At 44.5% G+C, this 27,174-nt stretch overlaps 2 protein-coding genes across 3 annotated transcripts in view; one reads left to right on the plus strand and one right to left on the minus strand.

The window, feature by feature from the left end:
- Positions 1-27,174, minus strand: part of EXOC3 (exocyst complex component 3) — a 291,571-nt gene that overhangs the window by 209,956 nt on the left and 54,441 nt on the right. The gene's annotated exons all lie outside the window — the stretch shown is intronic.
- LOC147722730 (uncharacterized) overlaps positions 1-27,174 on the plus strand; it is a 637,985-nt gene that overhangs the window by 89,804 nt on the left and 521,007 nt on the right. The gene's annotated exons all lie outside the window — the stretch shown is intronic.

Raw genomic sequence — 27,174 nt, forward strand, 5'->3', positions numbered from 1 at the left:
CATTTCCAATGGCAGGCTACCGTTTACCATAAACGGTGACGCCGGCCAATGGAAATGAGGAGAGGGGCTTAAAGCCCTCTTCTGAAAGTCCTCTCCTACAAAATCTCTCGAGGAGGCTGAGCAGCGCTCTGCCGTACAACGCCACGCGAGACCTTAAAACAGGATACCCAGATTGAGTAACTGTGGTATATAAATTACAGCACTTATGTGGCAAGGACACAACCAATGGTTGGCAGGCAGATTATTAGTGTGTCTAATCAGGCATAAAAAAGGTTGCTCCCTTAATATCACTGAAAGTGAACTAAAGTGCTTGAAAGGATTGGTTCTCCCAGAACACTCCCCAGATCATGGGAAGAAGATGAAAGGCCCGATTGCAGTTTAGGAAATTACTGAGAGCCACCTGCAAATGGCAGTCAGGAAAGTGCTGGGCTCAAATGGGTTGCATGCCAACTATTACCAGTAAGGCTTTTGAGCTATGCCGAAGACACTATGTGATCCATTAGATATGGTATCCTACAGGCCCTTATCCATTTAAATTACAGACTATAAAACCTTGAGCAAAATATTGGCCAGAAGACTTCCAAAGTTTTCCAGATTGAGCTATGCCTAACATAAGAAGGTTTTCTCAGGTTATTGAGGAGGTCCCCACCGCGCTGGCCTCACTCAGCTTTCAAACCCTTAATCAATGAAAATTCTTTCAATACTCCAAGTTAGAAATACAAAAGCATTTATAAGAGGAAGGAACAAGAGAAAACGGATATCAGTCCTCTATGGAAGACCATCAAGGCATGTAGTACTGGCAAACAAATTTCAGCCCACACTGAGTGGGCAGGGACACCTGCAGCCCCCCCCCCCCCCCCTGGAATGCAACCACTTGCAGGTAGACAGGGAATGGAGACTTAGCATTCTTATACGCCAATTTTATGCTTCTATTTATTAGAGGATGTCAGAGCTGCCCTTAATGTAATTGCCCTGTGTAGGAATTAGCTCTCTAATTAGTGTACCAAAATGAGGTGCACTGAGCATAGAGTCCAGGTATCCTTTATCAGTGTACAGGGGCTTGCTCTAGCAATCCCAAAGTGCTCTATTTGTGGTAGTGTGGTCGTGCAGTCTCAGGCTTATCAGAGGGGAGTATTGGGCATTTGTTACACACGCAGCGTCAATGAATGAGCCACACTCTCAATAAGGAAATCTGTCACCCATTTAGAAAAAGAACAGATTTTTACATTAATTTACACACCAAGGTCTTCGAATTTAGGTAAGGATTTTGAAGTTTAGTGATTTTCATAAACTGAAAATGAAAATGTCAGATTTGCAGCACCAGCTTCGAACGTGGCAAGGTTATCCTGTGGGGAAAAACATACACTGCATAGTGGTACTTGCAATCGAGTTGCAGGGTAGTTCTTCTGGACCGCAGGTAAGTAGAGGGCAAGGTCCTTAGAACAACCAGAAGTTATGGTTTACTTGACTTGGTGTATCCAGGTACACAGGTGCTGGTCGAAAGGCTAGCCTTTAATGCTACAACTGAAGTCTATGGAGAAAACCTGTAACACAAAAATGCTGCACATGGGGACTTGGGGACAAGTCCATCGGAACCCACAGTGGGGCTCAGTTCTTGAGGGCCTGAGGGGCAAGGGTGCAGCGTTAGTTGGCTCGTACTCGGTCTGTGGGTTTGGGTGCAGAGGTGTTTTATCTGGCGGGTTGCCTATGCTGGAGGCTCTCACATTTTAGGTCGACCTGGAGATGGGGGCAAAACAGGACAGCAGGCCCACTCTTGATGATGGCATCTGTAGTGCAGATGTCCACCGTGGTAAGTCGGTCTTGGCAGTGTTGGTGTCTGGGCTGGACACTGAACAAGCCGTGGCTGCTGCATTAGGTCCGATGTTATGTTATGTTATGTTATGTTACAGTGCACTTATATAGCGCACGGCTACTCGAAAAGAGTGTCCCGGCGCTTTCCACATGCAGCTCAAGATAAAAATAACAACACAGTAAAAGCAAAGACAGAAACAGAGAAGAAGGCAGGGAAAAAAAACCTAAAGATTAAAAAGCCAGGTCTTCAGGCTCTTCCTGAACTGGAGCAGGTTGGCGGTGCTGCGCAGTGACAGTGGAAGCGTGTTCCACAACAGGGGGGCTTTGCAGCTGAAAGAGCGCCCTCCAGCGCGGGCCTTCCTCACACGCGGCACCACCGCAAGGAAAAGGGATTCAGACCTCAGAGAGCGGGCTGGACGATAGAAGGCCAGTCTCCGCCGCAGATATCCAGCACCTGAGCCAAACAGTGCCTTGTGCAGCAGTGTCAGGGATTTAAACACAATCCGCTTTCGGATAGGCAGCCAATGGAGCATCTGAAGTAGCCCAGAAGCTCGAGCTCGTCTGCGCAGGCCGAAAATTGCCCGGGCGGCAGAATTCTGCGCCACCTGCAGGCGTTGGATCAGATAATCCGGAAGGCCAAGAAAAAGGGCATTGGCATAATCTAGCCTTGATCCAATAAGGGCCTGCACAGTAATCCGCCTGTGCTCCACGGACAGCAGGGGTAGGAATTTGCGGAGCATTTTCAGAATTCCATAACAGGTGGCGGTCAGCCCGAGAATATGTGTTCTCAACGTCAGCTGATTGTCCAGCTTGACTCCCAAGTTTTTAGCAGCCAAAGATGACTGTGCGGGAGGACACATGTCAGACGGCCACCATTCCCGCCACTCAGGGTCGGTAGCACAGTCGAAGAATAAAACCTACGACTTGCTCGAATTGGCCTTCAAACCGTTCCGCTGGAACCATTCGAAGACCGTTCCCAGGCAGCCCCGAATACTCTCTCCATCGAACTCCTGGTCTTTACCACAGGTGAAGAGGAGTTGCGTATCGTCGGCGTAGGAGACTATCTGGGCCCCATGTGCCTCCACCGCGGCCGCCAAAGGGGACATAAAAATGTTAAACACCGATACCCTGGGTATTGATCCGGAGCAGCTCCTGGGGGTTCTGACATATCCAAACTTGGTGGGGAGACGGATCTGACCTCCTGAAGCACAGTGACCTTTCCTGAGTGGCTGTTACATAGGTGGAAATAGTGATCAGCAAATCGGTGAACCAGACAATGCGGTCAGTGTCTGCAGGCAAGTGTCTCCTTCACTTCAAGGGAGATGTTGGCTGGTTTGCTAGGTGCTGGCAGCCCTTCGAGGCTTTTGGAGGATGCACAGCTGTAGGACGAGTTGGGTCTTTGCAGTTGTCGAGACAGGCGCAAGCAGGGTTTGGCCCCAAGTTCACAGAAAGTTTTCAGTTCTGGCGTTCTTCAGCTCTTTGTTGTACTTCTTCTTTAGTCAGTGGAAATGGAGTTCCTGGTGTCAGGGGGCCATTTAAGTACAGAATTTTGGGTTGTTAAGGGGAGTGAAGTGTGGTAGCCTTGGGGCTACTTACCGATGGGGTCACTACAGCCCCTATTTAACCATATCTTGTGGGGAGTGGGCATCATCCTGTCTCAGAGTTCCTAATTCCACCAAAACAAGATGGTGGAATCCTTCTTTTGTGGAACACACCAGGTCGCCCACCACAGGGAAGGGACTAGCCTGGTGGTGCAACACGCCTATTATAGCTAATTTCCTGCATGTCCTGGTGTCAAATGGGCCTCAGGGCAGTGGGTGGCATCTACCAGGTCTCGGGGAAGCCAGGCTCGCATATCAAAGGAGGCAAGAACTCTGAAGTCCCTGGCCTTGATATGCTAAGTCACTAGCCATTTTGCTGGAGGAGGTGTGAATGCCTTCCTCCGGAGCAGGTATTACTGCTGGCCTTAAAGAGTGTGGGTTCTCACCTGCAGGGGTCAGAAAATGGTCTTTGGTGGCAGGCTCAACAACACCAGTTAGCCAGCACACTATAGGACTAGTAGGTCTCAGGGGCCACCTCTAAGGTGCCCTCTGGGTGCAGTTCATAATAAATGCAATGCTGGAATCAGTGTGGATTTATTAACACAAGTTGTTTCATACCAAGCACCATAGGTTTCAGTGAAGCAATCATGTAGCTGGGGAATTCGTAATGACCAGTGCCCAGTACACGTACTTAAGATGGCCTTTCCTGTTTACTTGAACCATCTAGTTATTGAACTAGACAGCAAAGGGACATATCTGCTCATGCAGATATGTTCTCACATGACATATAATGTACCCTACCTTAGGGCTATAAGGGCTGTAGTAGGGGTGACTTACATTTCTTACATGCAGTGCTTTTCGCACGGCACAAAGTGAGTGTGCTATGTTTTTTCACTCATGATTTGCACCATGACACAGTCTGCAATGGAAGGCTGCATGCAATTTGTATGGGGGTCCCCTACGGTGGCCTAATACATGCAGCAGCCCTTAAGGACCCTCTTTAGTACCCATGCCCAAGGTACCAGGGATACCACTTACTAGGAACTTCTAGGGGTGCTAAAGTGTGAGCCAACTGTGTTACAATTAGACCATTTCCACTTGTTTTTAGGAAAAGAGCACTGGCACTGTAGCCCGGTTAGCAGGGACCCAGTGCACATCTGTCGAAAAACATCAGTATCAAAAAGTGTGTGTGGTCAGGAGGTGAACAAAAAGGGGCACTTTCCTACACCCCGATTTAGTAAGTTGTCTGGCTAAGGGCCTGATTTAATATTTGGTAGACAGTCCATCCTCTGCCAGGGCAACATAGTAAATTACTCTCGCCCTGATGGATGTGCTGCCTGCCTAATTTTGAAATGTATGCTGTCCCAGAAGCCATTTCAGGCATTGACAGAAAACCGCAGTGACTGAGTCGTACGTGAATCTTACCATTTTTTTTTATTTTCTAGAAGAAAATCTTAAAGAGGGATTTTCTTTTTGAACATAAAAAAAGGTCTTCTCCCATGGCGAGGAGGGAGACCCTTACCGCCAAGTTTCTCTTGGCAGTGATGGCCATTGAAAAATGGTTGTACGTCGCCATTTGAAATTAAGTGGGGTGACATACAGCTAAGTATCCAACAATATGACGGATTAAGAGCCATCGGAGGGGGGCGGGGAGTTTTGACAATGGCGGAGACAGAGTAGTCTCTGACATAGTCAAACTATGGCCCACCCAAATTTAAATCGGGCGAGTGGAGCATTATGTTGGTGGGAAGGGAACTCCATTCCAACAGAGTTCCCTCTCCACCAACATATTAATCAGGCATCAAATATATATATATGATCTACTATGTGTCAATGATCTGACTGCCTGTGAGGTTCTACAGAACCTAAGACGAGAAGCTGACATGGCCCATATATAACAAGTGACTCTCTGACACAAAGATTGGTTGGAGTGAATATTGCTCAAGAAGCACCCAAGACTGAATTCAAACCTGCTTCTAGATTTGTCCCCCAAACTGCCATGGATGCCATCGACATCTTTTCGGATGTAGTCATCAGGGATCTGATGATGATGAGGATTGGACCTAATTATCGGAACAAACATCATAACATCACGAAGGAACAACGAAAGGCGATCAAGGGTTTGACAGAGGACAAAACGATCATATGTAAACCCTCTGATAAGGGGGGCAACATTGTCATCATGTCCAGACCACAATACGTTGCAGAGGCCATGCGCCAGCTTCAAGACACGTCGTGTTATATCACTATCACCAAAAAGGAGTATTGTGCAAGCATTGAAGAACTACATAACTTGCTCAAGAAATGGCACGATAGACAGATGATTGACCTTGATGAATACCTTTTTCTAAAAACAATGAACCCTACTCTTCCTTGTTTCTACCATCTGCCCAAGGTGCATAAGAACATTGAAACACCTCCGGGTAGACCCATCATTTCCTCCATTGGAGGCCTCACGGAGGATCTATCGAAATTCTTGGACCACTTTTTGTTCAACTTCGTATTGTCCCTGAAATCTTATATCAGAGACACTACGGACTTTATAAGGAAAGTGGAACCTCTTGTCTGGCAATCCTCATATGTACTAATTACCTTAGACATAACAAGTCTCTATACCTGCATAGACCACGAACAAGGTCTTAAAGCTGTGGAATTTTTCCTGAACCAAAGAGAAATGAAGTTTGCCACTCACAATAAGATGTTGTTGGAACTCATAAGATTCTGTTTATATAATTACATCTTTCTTTTTCAGGATGTACTATATCAACAATGCTCTGGTACGGCGATGGGCTCCTGCTTCGCCCCCAGCTATGCGAATTTATTCGTAGGCTGGTGGGAGGATCAGGTAGCCTGGGCCCGCAGGAATGCCACCTGGAACACCAAGGTGGTACTATGGAGCAGGTATATTGATGACCTGTTCCTAGTGTGGGACGGGTCCATAGACGAGGCTAAACGGTACATAGAAGTGCTAAATGACAATGAGTGCAATCTCAAATTCACAGGAGAAATCCATAAAGAAAGGGAAAATTACATTGATCTCCAAGCAAGTGGGAAAAATTGGCATATTTGCACCCAACTCTATCGCAAGCCGACCGCTGGCAACAGCATTTTACACGCTTCTAGCGGTCATCCCCGTAAACTAATTAAGAATATCCCTTACGGGGAATTTATGCGACTTAAACGCAACTGCACACAGGATGAGGATTTTGAAACAGCAGCCGCAGACAGTATAGAGAGATTCTGTAATAGAGGATACAATCTGAACCTGCTTCAAGATACTTAGAAAGTTAGAATGATACCTCGTAGGACCCTTTTTGAGAGCAAGAAAATGGAGTCCCCTGAAGAAACTAATTTCCGCATGATCACACCTTTCTCTGCGGATTCCTTTAAATTAAGATCTATTTTATCAAAACACTGGCATAATCTCAAATCTGACCCAATAGTTGGGTCTGATATCCCGGAGAAACCTTTAATAACCTTCAGGAAGGCACGTTCCCTACGAGATGAGATGGTTCACAGTTTTTTACAACCACAAGAAAAACAGATAGGGACACTAAAGGACGTCAAGGGCTTTTTTCCATGTGGAAAATGCAAAGCCTGTTGTGCAAGGAAAAGAACGTTGTCGTATGAAGTCACAGGCTGTAAAGGTGGGAGAAAAATCACCAAATTTGTGTCCTGTCATACGGATCATGCAGTATATTGCCTGATGTGTCCCTGTTCGTACAGATATGTGGGGAGTACCATCAATCCTGTTAAACTTCGAGTGTTAGAGCATATGCGGGCTATAACGAACAAGGATTTCACGTACCCGGTAGCCAGGCATTTTGCCATTAAACACAATAGTGACAGGAATCTCCTCAGATATTTCTGTTTGGATCAAGTTGTAGAAAATCCCAGAGGAGGAAATAGATTACAGACATTGAGAAGATTGGAGTCCCGTTTCATAATTGATCTTGAAACTAGGGCCCCGAAAGGACTGAATATTGGGGAAGAATTGTCAACCCATTTGGGTTGAATAACATATGCTTAGTATGTATGTGTTGGTTTAATACTGTAAACACTCAAGTGATGGGAATTCTGATTTTTTAACTCGAGGATGTACTATAATGAAATTGCTCGATGACCAAAAACTATTTGCAAAGCTTGACATTGTCTTGTAACATAACTCTGAGATGTTAGCGGCCAGAGAGGCCGCAATTTCCGATCCACGGCTAGATTTTGTTTAAAATAGTAACTCAAATTTGATACATCTTGTATTTAATGAGCATTGTCTTGGGCAATGCTAATTTGCTCTGAGAGATGTTTTACGAATAATTGTATCCATTATTCATGTGGGATTTAATTTCTCATAGGATGCAGTTATGGTTAGCCGATCCACGTCATAATTGTTTATTCAAGAACCGTTCTTTAGACAAATATTGCCCTAATGTGCTTTATGTCGAAGAAACAACGAATGGTTACAAATGTCATGCATGTTGAAGCTAAAAGAAATGCGAAATGTTTCTATGGTTATCTGTGCAATTTGAACACAAGTTAAGATGGCGCGCATTTTGAGTGCAATCACCTTAGTCCGTTGTTTGTTTCAATAAGGGTTGCAAACATAGATAATGGTGTCGCGTAACGCATTCTGATGTTAACACTGACGAAGGGAACTTATTCCCGAAACGCGTTTGTTCGATAAATACATTTTTCTGCTGAAACTGCTGCTGCTGTTTTCGTGAGTGCTGACTATCCTTCCAACCCGGCTGGGTATGTTTGAAGGAATTGGAGCTTGGATGGATGGATGGATGGATGGATGGATGGATATATATAGATAGATAGATAGATAGATAGATAGATAGATAGATAGATAGATAGATAGATAGATAGATAGATAGATAGATAGATAGATAGATAGATAGATAGATAGATAGATAGATAGATAGATAGATATATTCACTAAAAAAACATAGGTTTCACATCAGTAATAGTTAGCTGGAAATTTTACTGACATAAAACCAATGAAATTCCACGTTATAGTTAGTTGGACTCACTATAACTTGCGCGCCTGCAATGCACTGCTGATGACGTCACATATTACATCACTCATGACATGGTCAGTGACATCACTCATGACATCACTGATGACACCATCCAGTGAATGTGTGTCTTTATGAAAAATAAATATGTTTTATATATGTATTTGTAAAGGACGATGGAAGAATAAATGGTTAAATAAGTGTGTAAATGGATGTTTTTTTTAAAAAGAATTGATTGGTTAACTGCCTTATTAAGTGTATCTTAGTGAATACATATATTAACGAGTAATTTTTAAATATTTAAATATATGTATCAGTGTTTCACTTTGTGTATAAGTGGCTGCATGGGTTGGTGACTGACTCACTGTTTGTATGTGTTTTGAAGACAGTGTATGTGCAGGACTGTATGGGTGGATGAGTGTGGATGAGTGTGTATATGTGTGTGTTAGTGAGTGAATGCCTGTCTCACTAGTGTCTTTATGAGTAACTACATATGTTTTAATCTTGTATATATGAGCATTGATGTATATAAGTAAGTATATGTTAGAGTGAGAGATTGAAAGAGTTCCTGTTTAAATAAGTATGTGTTTCTATAAGTGATTGTTTAAGAGAGTAAGTATGTGTAAGTTTCCTTAGAAGTAATGTGCTAATGTATGTATAGCTGTATATGCAAATAAATGGATGTTCAATAGTTTATTTGCATGTGTGAGTATGTGTGTGAGTAACTTTTGTAAGACTGTCGGTGTGTAACGGGATGTATATGTGTATCACTATATATGATGAGTGAGAATATGTATGAGTGACTATATAGAACTGTTGGTGTATGAGTGGATGTGTATATAGATGGTGGAATTACTGAATTGGTTATTGTAACTGGTATGGGTATCTCCATTTTTTTGAAAGTGTTAGCTTCTATTGTTTGAATATGTGTTTCAAGGGTTACATTACACTGAAAGGAGGTCTGTCAGTCTGTCACAAGGATGGTGTCATCAGTGATGTCATGAGTGATGTCACTGACCATGTCATGAGTGATGTAATATGTGACGTCATCAGCAGTGCATTGCAGGCGCGCAAGTTATAGTGAGTCCAACTAACTATAACGTGGAATTTCATTGGTTTTATGTCAGTAAAATTTCCAGCTAACCATAACTGATGTGAAACCTATGTTTTTTTTAGTGAATTTAATAGGTTTTTTTTTTTTTTGTTATTTTGTTGTTTTATTATATTCAATAAACTCTATGAAACAGGTTATGCAGTTTTGGTAGCCCTGGTACGCTTCTTCTTAACCACCACAGGCTTGTGGCTTCTCAAGATGGCACGAGGGAGAGCCGCCATGCGCAGGTCCTTCCTGTAGTTGTTCTTGCGAATGATGTGACGTAGGCTGCTCAGGGTAGCCCGTGCATTCTTGTTAATGGTGATTTTTTCGTAGGCGGAGACTGGTTTGCGCTGACCTGCTCGTTTCTTCAGAACCACAATGACTCCTTTTCCATCAGCTACCGGCTCCACACCGACTGTTTTCCGAGGTGTGAAGATGTCTGCCCACCTGCAATGGATGATTATTCGCAATTCCTCTAGTTACCTGATTAAACGGAACAAGCAGGTTTACAGTACGGAGCCCAACAATCTGAAGGCCAGGAACTCTTTCCGGTACAATGGACTCATCCACAGGAAAACAATTTAATAGGTTTTTTAAATGCTAATTCCTAACTATAACTGGTGTGAAACCTATGGTTTTTTCAGTGAATTTCATTGGTTTTTTAAATGCTAATTCCTAACTATAAGACTCACTTTATAAATAAGACTGTTAGCACTCTAGTTGTTCTTTAGAACACTCTGGTACATTCTGTCATTGGGCTACAGTTGGGCTACATCTAGCTGATATTTGGGCTACATTTGTATTTTTTGGTCTCTGGTGGCCATCTTTGGGCTACATTGGGCTACATTTGGGCTACATTTTGGCTCTAACATATATAAAGCCCAATGTAGCACAATACATATTTTTCAAAAGTTAATTTTTGTAAAAACCACTTCAGAATAGGGCTACCTGTCCCTACAATTATCCCATTTTTTTGTGTTTTTTTGTTTTTGGAGCGCTCCCGGTGCGCGCCCCGGGGAGCGCCTGGGAAAGCGTACTTCTATAAAGCGCCCCGGGGCGCGCTCCGGGGAGCGTCCCGTGAGCGCCAATATCGCGAACGAAAACATGATTGTGACGTATCGCGTAGCCGCGTCCGCGTGATACGCACGGCGTAAGCGCACCCGGAAGTACTCGAGCGAATACGATCGCGCAATGTAAACATCCGACGCGCTTACGCTACGCGACCCGGGGCGCGCCCCGTGGCGCGTAGCGTAAGCGCGTCGGGTCATGTGACCTGAAAATAACACTTTTCATTGGTTCATAACAGTTTTGGTTTCATAATGATGAAGCCCCAGGTCTTGTGACCTGAAAATAACACTTCTCATTGGTTCAGGACAGTTTTTTTTCCAAATGATGAAAGACCCCACCTTTTTTCCTTATTCTGACTTTGTCCTTTGACTGAGGAAGACCTGTTTGTACATCTCTGTACCTTTTTGATCTTTATAATGGCTTCAGTAGCACTAGCAGCTGGTGCATCTGCCCCACCACCACCACCAACAGGACCAGCTCAAGATTATATTGGTGGTCAAGAAGAGGAGGAGGAGGAAGAGGAAGAGGAGGAGGAGAGGAGAAGATGGCTGCCTGAAGAAAATACCCATACAAGCCCAAGCCACACATTGTATGGGAGTTTTTTTCACTCCCAGAGGGCAAGAAAAAAGTGAATGCGGCCAAGGTAACTTGCCTAATCTGCAATGAAGAACTCTCAAGGGTCAACCCAAACAAAAAATATTCATTTGGTAACTATACCATGATTCGTCATATGACCAGAAAGCACCCTAACAACTATTCTCGTGCAGAGCTCAGGGAACTGGCCAGTAACCTCCCCCAGTCTTCAAGGACCACCTCCCAAAGAAACGAACCCACTTCATCGGGACCAGAAACATCAGAGATGATGCCTTGTATTCAGCCAAGATTTGCTGATTTTAAAATCACTTGTTCTGCATGTGGCAAGCTTATCGCCTATGGTGAAAAATGCGTAAAGCTCATCGTCCTTGCAGGTGATAATCACAAGTGCCCCAAAAAGAAGTAATTTTGGGGGTTTTTTGTTTTTTTGCTCCAGTTGAGCCAGTTTCAATTCCCTTTTTTTGTTTCTCCCCCTAATAAAAATACAAAAAAAATATAAAACTGTTTTGAAAAGCCAAAAAAAGTACAAAATGTTCAAAAAACACACAAAAATATAAAACAACAAAAAGAAGAAAAAAAAAAGTTCTTTTTAGAACTACCTCCAATTTCTAAAAAAAGGCTTCATTTTTTAAAAACTCTGTCATCTTTTTTCCTCATAGTACGCTCCCCGGGCCGCTCCCCGGTGCGCGTACCGGGCGCACCCCCCGCGCAAAACGAAAAAAAAAATATATATTTTAAATGCCCCGCGGGGCCCTTTTATAGCCCCCACATCAAACCTAGGGGGTCAAAGGGGGTCTATCCCTGACGCCTTATGGTCATTTCCCCCTTTGTTTTAGCCACCTCTTGTGTCTCGATTTGACTGAGACACAAGATGGCGGCCGCTCCGGACTGTTTCGAATGTTTACAGACACCCGAGAACCAATCAGCTTTCCGTGCGCACCTCGTGTGGCGCGCCCGGAGCGCGTACCGGGGCGCTTCTATTGATATATATTTTTTTTTAACCTAAATTTCTCAAAATCCACTGGAGCTACCAGTCCCTACAATTTTGCCAAATTTGGTGGAAATCCATTCAGCCGTTCGGGCTAAAAGTGAAATCGACCGCCCTATGGAAATTAACATGGGGAAAACGCGTTTTGGTACCCCCCTTTTATCTCGGACCCCGCTTGACGAATCCCCCCCAAACTTTCAGGGAAGGACCGGGGCGCCGCGAGGCCATTTTGAGGAAATTTTCAGGCAGATTCGTCAACCGGCGCAAAAGTTATTCCAAATAGAATTTTGAGATTTAACATTGAAAAAAATCCTAACTATAACTACCTACTGGCGGCCGCCAGTAGGTTGGAATATATATATATATATATATATATATTACCTACTGGCGGTCGCCAGTAGGTAGTTATAGTTAGGATAATTTTCAATGTTAAATCTCAACATTCTATTTTGAATAACTTTGGCGCCGGTTGACGAATCTGCCTGAAATTTTCAGGAAAATGGTCTCATGGCGGTCCGGTCCTTCCCTGAAAGTTTGGGGGGGATTCGTCAAGCGGGGGCCGAGATAAAAGGGGGGTCCCAAAACGCGTTTTCCCCATGTTAATTTCCATAGGGCGGTCGATTTCACTTTTAGCCCGAACGGCTGAATGGATTTCCACCAAACTTGGCAAAATTGTAGGGACTGGTAGCCCGATGTGCCTTTGCTATGTCTCAAGATATGTGCTCCAGTGGATTTTGAGTAATTAAGGTTCAAAAAAATATATATATCTATAGCAGCGCACCGGTACGCGCACGGGTGCGCGTACCGTGCGCGCCACGCGACTTGCGCGAGGAAAGCTGATTGGCTCTCGGGTGTCTGTAAACATTCTAAACAGTCCGGAGCGGCCGCCATCTTGTGTCTCGGTAAAATCGAGACACAAGAGGTGGCCAAAACAAAGAGGGAAATGAACATAAGGGGGCAGAGTAGACCCCCCCTGACCCCCTAGGTTTGATGTGGGGGCCATAAAAGGGCCCCGCAAGGCAAAAAAAAAAATTTTTTTTTTTTTGATTTTCGCGGGGGGAGCGCCCGGTACGCGCACGGGTGCGCGTACCGGGGAGCGTACCATGGGAAAAAAGAATGACAGTTTTAAAAGTAGCTGTTTAGAAAAAAAAATGTTTAGTTGTTTTTTTATACATACACATATATATAAATGCATATGCACATATATATATGCATATATGTCTATATGTGTGCGTGTAGAGAGAGGTAGAGAGGTAGAGGTGTAGAGGTAGAGAGGTAGAGAGGTAGCGGTAGAGAGGTAGAGATTAGTAGAGAGAGAAGAAGAGAGAGGTAGAGAGGTAGAGAGTAGAGAGTGAGTAATAGAGAGTAGAGAGTGAGTAGTAGAGAGTAGTAGAGAGCAGTAGAGAGAGTAGCAGAGTGAGTAGTAGAGAGTAGTAGAGTGAATAGTAGAGTGAGTAGTAGAGAGTAGTAGAGAGTGAGTAGTAGAGAGTAGTAGAGAGTAAGTAGTAGAGTGAGTAGTAGAGAGCAGTAGAGAGTGAGTAGTAGAGAGTAGGAGAGAGTAAGTAGTAGAGAGTAGTGGAGAATATTCCAAAGTTTGGCACAGCACCACTTTCACAATGAGTCCAATCAAATCATATCACTTAGAGTACTTATTGAAGCGCTGAATCTTGGTGTATATTCAAATGCTTTTATTTTCCTTAAGTTTATGTACCACAGCCAGCCGAAACGTTTCGTTCTGTACAACAGAACTTCTTCAGGGCGTTCTTATTTCCTTCAAGTTATGTCGGTATCCCGTTGTCATATAACTAGATATTTCTTCCAAATGTTAGACGAGACATAAGTATATTCTTATTAAAAGTGACTAGGTATCAATTTTACCCACACAATTCGGGCAGACTTGAGTAATTTATAGCATCCTCAAAGTCAGTCTTTCAAAAATTCCAAAGTATAGGACATGATAATCCAAATCCAAATGTTTCTCAAGAAAAGTCATTTACAATCGTTCGGAATATCGGTGTTTGGGCAGATATGATCCAGGGACCCCCAGTATGCAAGGGGAATTAGTCCCCCCTCTACAAACATGCACGGGGGCTGCGTTGCAGAGAGGTGTAAAAAGGGTTGTGGCTTCATTACACCTCTCTGCAATGCAGTCCCCTGGCGCATACTGGAGATTCCTGGTGGGCTTTCAGGTCTTATATAGTTAGGAATTAGCATTAAAAAAACCTTTGAAATTCACTGAAAAAACCAAAGGTTTCACACCAGTTATAGTTAGGAATTAGCATTTAAAAAACCTTTGAAATTCACTGAAAAAACCATAGGTTTCACACCAGTTATAGTTAGGAATTAGCATTTAAAAAACCTATTAAATTCACTGACAAAACCAGTTATAGTTAGCTGGAAATTTTACTGACATAAAACCATTGAAATTCCCACGTTATAGTTAGTTGGACTCACTATAACTTGCGCGCCTGCAATGCACTGCTGATGACGTCACATATTACATCACTCATGACATGGTCAGTGACATCACTCATGACATCACTGATGACACCATCCAGTGAATGTGTGTCTTTCTGAAAAATAAATTTGTTTTATATATGTATTTGTAAAGGTCGATGGAAGAATAAATGTTTAAATAAGTGTGTAAATGGATGTTTTTTTTAAAAAAAATTGGTTGGTTAACTGGCTTATTAAGTGTATCTTAGTGAATACATATATTAGCGAGTATTGTTTAAATATTTAAATGTTTGTATCAGTGTTTCTCTTTGTGTATAAGTGGCTGCAGGGGTTGGTGACTGACTCACTGTTTGTATGTGTTTTGAAGACAGAATATGTGCAGGACTGTATGGGTGGACGAGTGTGTATATGTGTGTGTTAGTGAGTGAATGACTGTCTCACTAGTGTCTTCATTACTAACGACATATGTTTTAATCTAGTATATGTGAGTATTGATGTATATAAGTGAGTATAGTATATATAGTGAGAGATTGTAGGAGTTCCTGTTTAAATAAGTATGTGTTTCTATAAGTGATTGTTTAAGAGAGTAAGTATGTGTAAGTTTCCTTAGAAGTAAGGTGGTAGTGTGTGTATAAATGTATATGCAAATAAATGGATGTTCAATAGTTTATGTGCATGTGTGAGTATGTGTGTGAGTAACTTTTGGATGACTGCTGATGTGTAACAGGATGTATAGGTGTATCACTACATATGATGAGTGAGTATATATATGAGTGACTATATAGAACTGTTGGTGAATGAGTGGATGAGTATATAGATGGTGGAATTACTGAATTGGTTGTTGTTACTGGTTTGGGTATCTCCATTTTTTTGAAAATGTTTGTTTCTATTTTTGAATATTTGTTTCAAGCGTTACATTACACTGAAATTAGGTCTGTCACTCTGTCACAAGGATGGTGTCATCAGTGATGTCATGAGTGATGTCACTGACCATGTCATGAGTGATGTAATATGTGACGTCATCAGCAGTGCATTGCAGGCGCGCAAGTTATAGTGAGTCCAACTAACTATAACGTGGGAATTTCAATGGTTTTATGTCAGTAAAATTTCCAGCTAACTATAACTGGTTTTGTCAGTGAATTTAATAGGTTTTTTAAATGCTAATTCCTAACTATAACTGGTGTGAAACCTATGGTTTTTTCAGTGAATTTCAAAGGTTTTTTAAATGCTAATTCCTAACTATAACTGGTGTGAAACCTTTGGTTTTTTCAGTGAATATATATATATATATATATATATATATATATATATATATATATATATATACATATATACATACACACACACCCCCACACACACCCCCCCACACACACCCCCACACACACACCCCCACACACACACCCCCACACACACACACCCACACACACTCACCCACACACACACACACACACAACTGGGTAACCTACCTTGGAGAATGAGAAAATGGAGGTTAGCCCTGGGTAAATAACAAATCACAACAGTCTCAGCAGTTAGAGGCTGAGGGGGTGAGCTCGATTTTGAATTTTATTATCCGGCTGCCAGATTAAAATGGACGGACCAGTGGCTGTGCGGGTGACATGTAACTGAAACAGTGATGATAGAGAGCTACAAATTAATGTCCCCTGTGATGTATAGACTTATGAAGGAAATGTAAGAAAAGGTATGGATGTAATCACTCCTAAAAGGGCTTTTGCCTTTCTTGGGATCAGAATTCAGTAGCTTTGTGAATGAGTTTGGAAGGGTTCTAACAAAAGTTTGGTGGCGGACATGAGTCAATAGATATCACAGTGATTAAATGGTACAGATTACAGGAGTTAATTGCAATAGTAGACAAAAAAGGGGGTGCATTAGAATAAATTGCCTAGTGACATAGCATAAAACAGTGATTGTACGGCTAATATGACAGTCTAAAAAGTTCACACAGAAACTAAAATAACTATGGAATAGTCACCCCAATTTATATAAAGCGTTTCCGAGCAGTATACAGCCCATGGCAACATCATTGGAGGATACCCGCCCAGGCACCATTACACAGAGGCTGGATGGGTTATAACCTCAAGTGCAAAGGAAAGAGAGGAGGACATAAACCTTGATACAGATTCGGCTATGTGCTCCAACACATATGTTGTTAACTCCAAGGACTTGGAACAGTGCTTAAAAAAGTGCCAGTGACCCATTAAAGCCTCTGTAGGCAGTAGGGTTAGAGTCACAACGGGTCCCATAACAATAAGCGAGGGCGTAGGGAATGTGCAAAAATGAATAGATATAATCAACCAATCTACGGAAACCTGACCTTTTAGGGTCAATGATGTTCAAGGGTATAGGGTTCAAGTTCAGCACAATACTTGGCATTACACATCTCCAAAGATAAATGCACTGAACAAATAGTACCCCACAGATTAAAATGGACTCTTGAGATCTGTTAGGAAGCGCCTGTATCGTACAGACCAAGCCACAAGGAGATATTTGCTGATGGCAAATACAATAAACCTTGAGGAATCAGTTGTAGGGACCCTATGGGCCACCTGAAATCTGTCAATACCGAAGGGGAGGCCTAGGGGCAAATCCATTTGACATAAGGGCAGAGATATAATGGGAAAAAGAGTGGTCAATATTCTCACGCTTGAAGCACATAGTTTGCAAGCAGGCATCATGGGGAGATGGTACCAGTTAGTTACGGGTGAAGGTCCCCAAAGGCAGAATGCCAAAATAGACTTTGATATATAGGCTTTTTGCCATTGGGGGGGGGGGGGGTGGCGATCTCATTGATGTAACCCTCAAAATTAGGGACAGGTTAACAGGACAGAAATAGAAGTGATAAGGAGCCAAGATTAGTTGAGCGGTACTACTTGTCCACTATGAAGCTCTAGTAAGTGGTCTTACAGTTATAGGTGTATTGCCCTACTGAAGATGGTGGTACTCCCACACCTCCTTTATTACTTAAAACACTTACCATTGCATGTCAGGCCAGTGCTATTTAAAGGCTTCGAACGAGATCTGCGGCAATTCATTTGGTGCAGGACACGCAGCTTGGTAGCACTAACCAAAATGTACCACCCCGACCAATCGAGGGGGCCTTTCGCTACCCAATATGGAGCAATATTATCTAGCTGCACAGCTCCAATAGGTAGCAAGATGGCTAAGTGCACAATACTTAGAGGACACATCCACGAAAGCACCAGGCTCACCCACCCCCAGTTAGTAACGCTTTTCCATCCATGCAGAAAAGGCAAATCACCTACCCAATTACTAGTAAGGGTGGCTTACAACTGTTTCCACGCAGTCTACGAATTACAAAACGGGTCACCCCATATGTGCTGTTTCTCCCCATACTTGGCACACCTAGGTGACGCCAAGCAATCATTGGTGCAGAGCTTTCCCAATGGAAGGAGGCAGGAATACAAACTCTAGGGGACTTATGCAGTGATGGTCAACTCTTGCCATTCAAAGTACTCATTGAAGAATCAGGCTTACTGCAGGGCCAGTTTTTGCTCCATGCTGTGGTGCCTAATGCCCAAGATGTGATGTGATAGGGGGAGACCTACTACACATGCTTTGGGCCTGCACAGATAAACAATCGTACGGGGAAACGATCACCAGACATTAAGCCCAATATACGGAACGCAAACTACATTGGTCATTGCTCCATTAAAAACACTTCAAAACAAATGGCCGCACGATGCCCAGCTCTGGTTCACCAAGGACTTGAAAGAGAGGAAACTCGCTCTTCGTAAAAACGAGCAAAAGTGGAGATTGGACTATTGTCCCCTTAAGAAATCCACCTTTCTTACCGCTCTAAAAGACTACAAATCGGCCATCCTTGTAGCAATAACTGAACACCTCTCTGCAAAAATCCTGAACTTCTCTAATAAAGCAAAAGATAGCTTTTCAAAAGTGAATGAACGAGCGAAACCTGACACCATCAAACCTCTGTCATCACAGTCCCTCTGCTACTCTCTTAACAGTTATTTTATTGACCAGATAATCAAAATCAAAACTAGCATTCCTAAGACTGTTCTAAACCCCAATCTCGGCAATGTACTTGGGAATCCCCTTTCCTTTTCCAACTTCCCCCTGATCACTAAGGAGGTTTTCTTTTCCCTTCTCGGTAAAGTTCGTTCCGGCTCTCCACGGGACAGCTGTCCCCCTCACATTGCTCGGGAGGTCTTTCTTAACCTTCCTGAGCCACCAATCTCTCTTCTCAACAACTCCCTCACTTCTGGGGTGGTTCCCTTCAAGTCAGCAGTTGTATCTCCTATCCTGAAAAAAACGGGAGCGGACCCTGAGGTACTGAGTAATTTTAGCCCCATTTCGCTGCTTCCCTTTTTGTGAAAAGTTTTGGAGTCGTTTGTAGCAAATTGCCTCAGCACCTTTGTAGAAAATTCTCACTTCCTGGACCCCCACCAAGCTGGGTTTAGGCCTCAACATGCCACTGAGTCTATTGCCCTGGCGGTTCATGGCGAACTTAGAAAGGCGACCGACCAGTTTTGGTGCTCCTGGATCGGTCGGCAGCGTTCGATACCGTTGACCATACTATCCTCCTCGATAGGGTCGAGAACGCCGGCATCCGGGGCCCACCGTTGAGGTGGCTCACATCATTTCTTCAAGATCAAAATCAAGCGGTTTGTCTCTCCACTTTTACATCGGAGAAAAAAAGTCTTATCTGCGGAGTTCCTCAGGGCTCCTCCCTTTCCCCTTTATTATTTAACCTGTACATTTTTCCTCTGATCTCAGAGCTCCAGAAAAGATCAGTAGTTATCTTTAATTATGCTGATGACCTTCAGCTCATTTTCAACATTGATTCCTCCCCTTCCTCCATAGAGAACGTTCAATCCACTATGACCTTTATCAGCAGTTGGATGAACGCGAACCAGCTCAAGTTTAATCCTGATAAGACTGAGCTGGTCCTCACTGGGCCCCCAGGAAATCCTTGGAACACCAATTTCTGGCCACGCTCCCTGGGCTGTCCACCATCCCCTGTCAATTCTGAAAAGAGCCTCGGAGTCATCATCAGCAATCATCTCTCTATGAGGGCCCAAATTAAATCGGTGGTTTCGGTCTGTTTTTTCCACCTACCTCGTATTAGGAAAATTAGCAGGTTTCTTATCCCATGACGGCCTTATCCAAGTCACTCTGGGATTGGTCATGTCCCGGAATGACTATGCGAACGCACTGTACGCCGGAATACCTGCTTACCCATCTAGTCAACTCCAGCTTATTCAGAATCAAGCAGCTAGACACATTCATGGCCAGCCAAAGTCTAGTCATACTAAACCTCTCCTTAAGAGCCTCCATTGGCTCCCTGTGGCCCAGGGTTGCTTGACCCACAAAGCCCTCTCCCTCCAAGGCCAGCCTTTATTGCCTCTCGTATCCACCGCTATGTTCCGTCCCGGGTTTTACGATCTTCATGCTCAAACCTCTTGTCTACATGTACCTTTACACGCAAGAAACATGATGGCCTGAGATATTCTTCTAATCAAGGGTGAGGGAGATGGATTGTGGATCCATTCACTTTCCAAATTAGCATTTAATCATCAAAGGGGAATGGATCACTTGTCCTGTTCAACCATTAGGTATGCAGGAATGAGGATGTCCCAGTGAAAAAAGACCCTCATGCACGTGATGGGTATGGTGGTATCTTGAAGCAGTATATCTTGGTTCTCCACTTATTGATCACGTGTGTGCATAATCATTAGGTCTATTTTCGGTTTATTCAGCCTCCACCAGGAGGTTCTTACCCATGGTTGACGCAGTAGTGAGCCAGTGATAAGGGTTCTGTTAAAAAGACACAACAGCCGGGAGTTCTGGTTCTTTATTGGCGGACCAGTCTTTTCTGAAGGCTAAATCCTTAAGGAAGATTCTCGGTGCAGTTGTAACCCAGAGCCCTCTAGGTGCCGTATTCACTCTTAAATACTCCGTCATAATGATGCCGTGCACGGCTGTTCTGACTTGTTCTTTTTTTAATTCAGTTAGTTCGTCCCATTCTGTAGAGCTGGAGAGAGTTTGAGCGAGGTCACTGTTCACAAAAGGTGCCGGTCTGGCAAGTATTTCGTCAATTTCTTCTATGGAATAGCTTAATCCAAGATTTTCTGCCATTTCGGATATTGGCAGGTCGTGGGATTATATCTAATCCAGGTATTGATCGAGACTCCCACAGCTGTGCGCTGCTGATAATCTTCTAATCAAGGGTGAGGGAGATGGATTGTGGATCCATTCACTTTCCAAATTAGCATTTTTCCCACCACCGGTCCTGATGAATGCCCGTAAATCCTAAACCCAGGCAGATAGAGGCAGAAACATGTCGACCTTTGTTTAAGAACACCCCCACAACTCCCCCCCTTTTTAACCACTCTGAGTGCACCCAGTACTCGTAACTCAGTCCAAGTGATGCACTCCCATAGAGTTTACCAGACCAACAACCAGGTACAATAAAGAGCCTTTTTAACAGAACCCTTATCACTGGCTCACTAATGCGTCAACCATGGGTAAGAACCTCCTGGTGGAGGCTGCATAAACCGAAAATAGACCTAATGATTATGCACACACGTGATCAATAAGCGGAGAACCAAGATATACCTCTTCAAGATACCACCATACCCATCACGTGCATGAGGGTCTTTTTTTACTGGGACATCCTCATTCCTGCATACCTAATGGCCTGAGATATTCCTCACAAGCTCCTCTCCTTTGGAACTCACTCCCCCCAGATCTCCGTCTAATCTCCTCTTATCCCAAATTCAGGAGGGAGCTTAAGACCTGGCTCTTCTCTCAAGCATACAATTAACTTTCCTCACCAAGCTGTTGCGTTCTCAGTCCGTCCTTGGAAGCGCCAAGAAACCGTTGGTGTAAGTGCGCTATATAAATCATTTTTATCATATCATAATTTTTATCATATGGGAGACATGTATATTGGGTCTAAATCAGAGGCCCAAAAAGTATAGCGTGATGACCTGCTATGTGAATCTGGGACTTATAGTAGCCAAACGGCTGCTCACACGACGCTGGAAATCCCTTGAACCCCTAGCTGTGAACGCCTGGTTTCAATCACTTCTTTGCTGGGCACAGGCCGAAAGTAAAGCACTTAGTCATAAAGACATGGTGGGGATACGGAAGCAACCGCTGGCGGCAGAGTGGGACGCAATATTGTCAGACTTTCGCGCATCCTGGCAGGGCTACTCTGAAACACTAGACAGCGCGTCTGAGTGAGATGAGGGGTAAAAACTACTAAATCATGTAGAGCACGCGGCACATTGTAACACAAACAGTAATCAGTAGGGGTTGCAAATGGGGCTTTAGGTATGGTATGCGCCTCACACATATCCAGGCTACATGTGGATTGCTTAAGAAACAAGAGTGATGACAGGGGCGTGTATTAAGTATGAGCAATCATAAAAAGATCTAGGCAAAGGCGGGGTAGGCGAAACACAATAGCGATACATAATGACTGACACGGTGTGCTAATTTAATTGTTCAAGAACAGGAGGAAGGGTAAATGTACTGTTTTCCTTGCTATATCAATGTTATATTGCAGAATGTTTAGGTCTAAATGCAATGGGCATTACAATTACTGTAAACACGCTAGATATGATTCTGGGATCAACCACTGTGGTAAACCGTACTATGAACTTGCCCAGAAAAGTCTACATGTGTAAATTGTAACGTGTTTTTGATGTACAACCTTATGTGAGAAACACAAAATTCAGTAAAAACAACTTTAAACAAAATGAAACTCCAGTAAGCTGTCTTTAAGATAGTCTCAGAATTCCACAGAAAGTGAATCTGCTGAATAACATGTAAAAGGCAATAAAGTCTGTTTTAAAAAAAAGATAGTCTCAGAATTGGGGGTGATACATTCGGGAGAATCTGCCTGCAATTCTAGCTTCTGGACGCCTCTGCCTGACTTCGTGGTATCGTACACACTCGAGCCTCGCTGCTAACTGCATTATTGACATAGCGCTTGATTGCATTACATTTTAAGCTTTGCGCGTGTGTAAAAGCAGCTTCTGGACCTCGCACTTGATTGGTTGTGCTTTGAGAACATCGCGCCAGACTGTTTTCCATGTAAAATTTATCGCGTTTGTAAAAGCAACATCCGTGCCTCACGCTTAATTGCTTATCTCTTGGTGACATCGCGCTTGACTGCAATTATCCTCGAGACGTGGCGCATTGTCTGTAGCATAGCGCCTAACCTCGTGCTGTAACCTGCGGTTGTGCCCAGCCTTATTTCATTAGATTGTGGCTGCTGCTGCCATCTGCATTGTGCATTTTTTTCACTTTCACTTTCCATTCTCCATTTTGGATCCTGGTTTGTTGTGTGTTCCCTTGGCCCGCCCACCCTCCCCGCTGACGCCTCCCAGCTGACCCTCCCATGCTCCGCCCCTCCACTATCCATTAAATGCCTGATGCTCCAACGCGCAGCGTCCACGCGCTACGGCCGCGCCGAAGGTGCGCCAAAGGTAAGCCCGTCTACGCCCGTCCGCGCCTGGACCGCGCCCAGCGCCAGACCCCCTGGTTCCCGTAATGCCCAGCCCTCTCGCATTACTTACGATGCCACCACCCTCTTAGCCCTAAACCCCGGCCGTTCCCTCAACTGCGTCCAAGCCGCTCCTGGACACACCCATGGACCCTTCTCATGCAACTCCTGCAAGTTAGACGGCACCAAAACCAACTCCTCATCCACCAACACCAAACAGAGACCGGACTCCAACCACCTAAAATGCATCCTGCTCAACACCCGCTCGGTCCACAGACACGCCATCGACCTCTGGAATCTACTAGACACCATCTCACCGGACGTCGCCTTCCTAACAGAAACTTGGATGAATGCCTCTTCAGCCCCAGACATCACCATTGCTATCCCGGAAGGATACAAGATCATCCGTAAGGACCGCATCAAGCATACTGGAGGAGGCATCGCTATCGTCCACAAGAACTCCATCCGCATCTCAACCAGCTCAGATGTCAACCTGGCCAGCGCCGAACACCTCCACTTCCAGATCCACACCGACCCCAAGACCACACTCAGGGGCACCCTCCTCTACCGGCCTCCAGGACCCAGGGCACAATTCAGTGACGACATCACTGACTTTATCACCCCACACACCCTCCCCTCCGAGGACTACATTCTATTGGGAGACCTCAATTTTCACCTGGAAAAGAGCAACAACAGCAACACCACCACCCTTCTGGACAATCTCGCCAACCTCGGACTCAAACAACTTGTTAATACCCCCACACACCACGCAGGACACACTCTCGACCCTATCTTCACCTCCAGCAAACATATTTCCTTCAGTCACACCACAGCTCTCCAATGGACGGACCACAGCTGTGTTCACTTTGTCTACAAAAAGACCACAACCCACAACCATCCTCAACCTTCCCTGCGAAGAAACTGGAACAAAATCACCATCGACCAGATCTCCACATCGCTTCTTCAAAACCCCCCTGCCCACTCATCGAACCCCAACCAAGCAGCCATTAACCTCACTCAATGGCTAAGCAACACCGCCGACAACCTAGCACCTTTGAAAAAACGTCAAATCAAACCAGGCAGCAAAAACGCCCCCTGGTTCAACGAGGATCTTAAGAAATCCAAGAAACTCTGTCGCTCCCTTGAGAGAGCCTGGAAAAAAGACCCAACCACCAACACCAGGGACGCCTTCAAAAACGCCACCCGAATCCACCACCAATTAATCCGGACTGCCAAGAAAACTGCTTTCAAAGACCGACTAGACAAAAATGCCCACAACAGCAAGGAATTATTCAACATCGTCAAAGAGTTTACCAACCCCACTGCCAACTCCAACGACATCACCCCCTCTCAAACCCTTTGCGACTCCCTAGCTTCGTTCTTCCACGACAAAATCGCAGACATCCACAACAGCTTTGACAACCAACCCGAAGACCAACCCACCCAACCCACTGCCGTACCTTCACCCCCCTTGAACATCCTTAATGACTGGAACCCAATCTCCACTGAGGACACCATCCGCCTGATGAACTCCATCCACTCAGGATCCCCCACAGACCCATGCCCTCACCACATCTTCAACAAAGCAGACTCCATCATAGCACCACACCTCCGAGATGTCATCAACTGCTCCCTCAACTCCGGCACCTTCCCAGAAAGCTGGAAACACGCCGAACTCAGCGCCCTTCTGAAAAAACCCACAGCTGACCCCACCGAACTCAAAAACTACCGCCCCATCTCGCTCCTTCCATTCCCGGCCAAAGTCATCGAGAAAGCTGTCAACAACCAGCTCGCCGCCTTCCTCGAAGCCAACAAATCCCTCGACTCCTTACAGTCCGGCTTCCGAGCCAAACACAGTACTGAGACTGCACTTATCGCAGCAACAGACGACATCCGTACTCTACTGGACAATGGAGACACAGTCGCCCTAATCCTCCTCGACCTCTCCGCAGCCTTCGACACAGTCTGTCATAACACCCTGTTACAACGACTCAGAAACATCGGAATCCAAGGAAAAGCACTGGAATGGATCACCTCATTCCTTGCCGGAAGAACTCAGAGAGTACGCCTCCCACCATTCAAGTCAGAGGCCACAGAAGTCATCTGCGGCGTACCACAAGGATCTTCACTCAGCCCCACCCTCTTCAACGTATACATGAGCCCCCTCGCGACCATCGCTCGCCAACACAACCTCAACATCATCTCCTACGCTGATGACACTCAACTGATCCTCTCACTCACCAAAGACTCAAACATGGCCAAAAACAACCTACATGAAGGAATGAAAGAGGTAGCCGAATGGATGAAGAATAGCCGTCTGAAACTGAATTCAGACAAAACAGAAGTTCTTATCTTAGGTACCTCCCCCTCCGCCTGGGACGACTCTTGGTGGCCAGAGGCCCTTGGAAAAGCACCCATCCCGAAGGATCACGCACGGAACCTAGGCGTCATCCTGGATTCCTCACTCTCGGTGACCAGACAAGTCAACGCCGTCTCTTCATCTTGCTTCAACATTCTCCGCATGCTCAAAAAAACATTTCGCTGGATCCCCACCGAAACTAGAAAAACGGTCACCCACGCACTGGTTACAAGCCGCCTGGACTACGGAAGGAATATGCTACTTACCAGTATGCATCTGTTCTTGGCATAGAGGGCTGCAGAGTGGTACATTATGAATAGATCGCCATCTGGTGTTGGGCTCGGATGATTGCACTTTGTTTTTCTCTTGGAGAGTCTTTTGTATGTTGGTGACTCCTCCCTTAGTTGGTAGTGCGCATGGGCATCGGCTCCATCCTTAGATTGTTTTGCCATAGTAGGGTTAGATGGAGTAGTATAGTAGAATACAGATAAGAATGCCCATGTAAGTGTATCTAAATAAGATAATGTTGGAACAGACACAGGTTTCCGGGGAGGCTGGGAGGGCATGTACCACTCTGCAGCCCTCTATGCCAAGAACAGATGCATACTGGTAAGTAGCATATTCCGTTCGAGGCATATGGGCTGCAGATGGTACATTATGAATAGACTATACAGCAGTTCTCTCCCTAGCGGTGGTCGCCCGTGTCTGTTGCAACTGTCTGAAACAATGTTTTTAATACTGCTTGTCCCACTCTAGCTTGTTGTGTTGCGTGCACATCAACACAATAGTGTTTTGTGAAAGTGTGCGGTGTAACCCAGGTAGCCGCTTTGCATATGTCATCTAGTGGAATGTTTCCCAGAAATGCCATAGATGCTCCTAGTTTACGTGTAGAGTGAGCTCTAGGAGGAACAGTTAATGTTCTCTTTGCCTTTTTAAGTAGCATATTTGAATGCATTTTACAATCCATCTGGCAATGCCCGCTTTGGAGATGGGATTGCCTTTATGTGTAGGAGAAAACGCAACAAATAGCTGTTTTGTCTTTCTGAAAGTTTGTGTTCTTTCTATATAGTACAATATGGCCCTCCTAACATCCAGTGTATGTAGGGCTCTTTCTGCTACTGTTTGTGGTTTTGGAAAGAAAACCGGTAATTCCACTGACTGATTGATGTGGAATGCTGAGATAACCTTTGGTAAGAATTTTGGGTTTGTTCTAAGAACCACTTTATTTTGGTGTAGCTGCATAAATGGTTCTTGAATCGTAAAAGCCTGCAGTTCACTTACTCTTCTAAGTGACGTGATAGCTATGAGGAAGGCCACCTTCCATGTGAGGAATTGTATTTCACACCTATGCATAGGTTCAAAGGGTGGCCCCATTAGTCTGGTAAGCACTATGTTGAGATTCCAGACTGGGGAAGGTGGTCTTCTTGGTGGAATGACTCTTTTGAGTCCTTCCATGAAAGCTTTAATTGCTGGTACTTTAAACAGTGACAGGTGTTGCCTGTTTTGTAGGTACGCCGCTATGGCTGCTAGATGAACCCTAATAGAGGTATATGCTAGATTACATTGCTGTAAGTGTAATAAATAGCAAATGATTTGTTTAGTGGATGCGTCCAGAGGGTTGATGTGCTTACTGTTACAGTGTATAGCAAACCTCTTCCATTTTGCTGCATAACATGCTCTGGTGGTAGGACGTCTTGCCTGTTTAATGATTTCCATGCATTCTGGTGGT

This window comes from Lissotriton vulgaris, chromosome 4_1 (genome assembly GCF_964263255.1).
Source record: "Lissotriton vulgaris chromosome 4_1, aLisVul1.2, whole genome shotgun sequence".
Taxonomy (NCBI): domain Eukaryota; kingdom Metazoa; phylum Chordata; class Amphibia; order Caudata; family Salamandridae; genus Lissotriton; species Lissotriton vulgaris.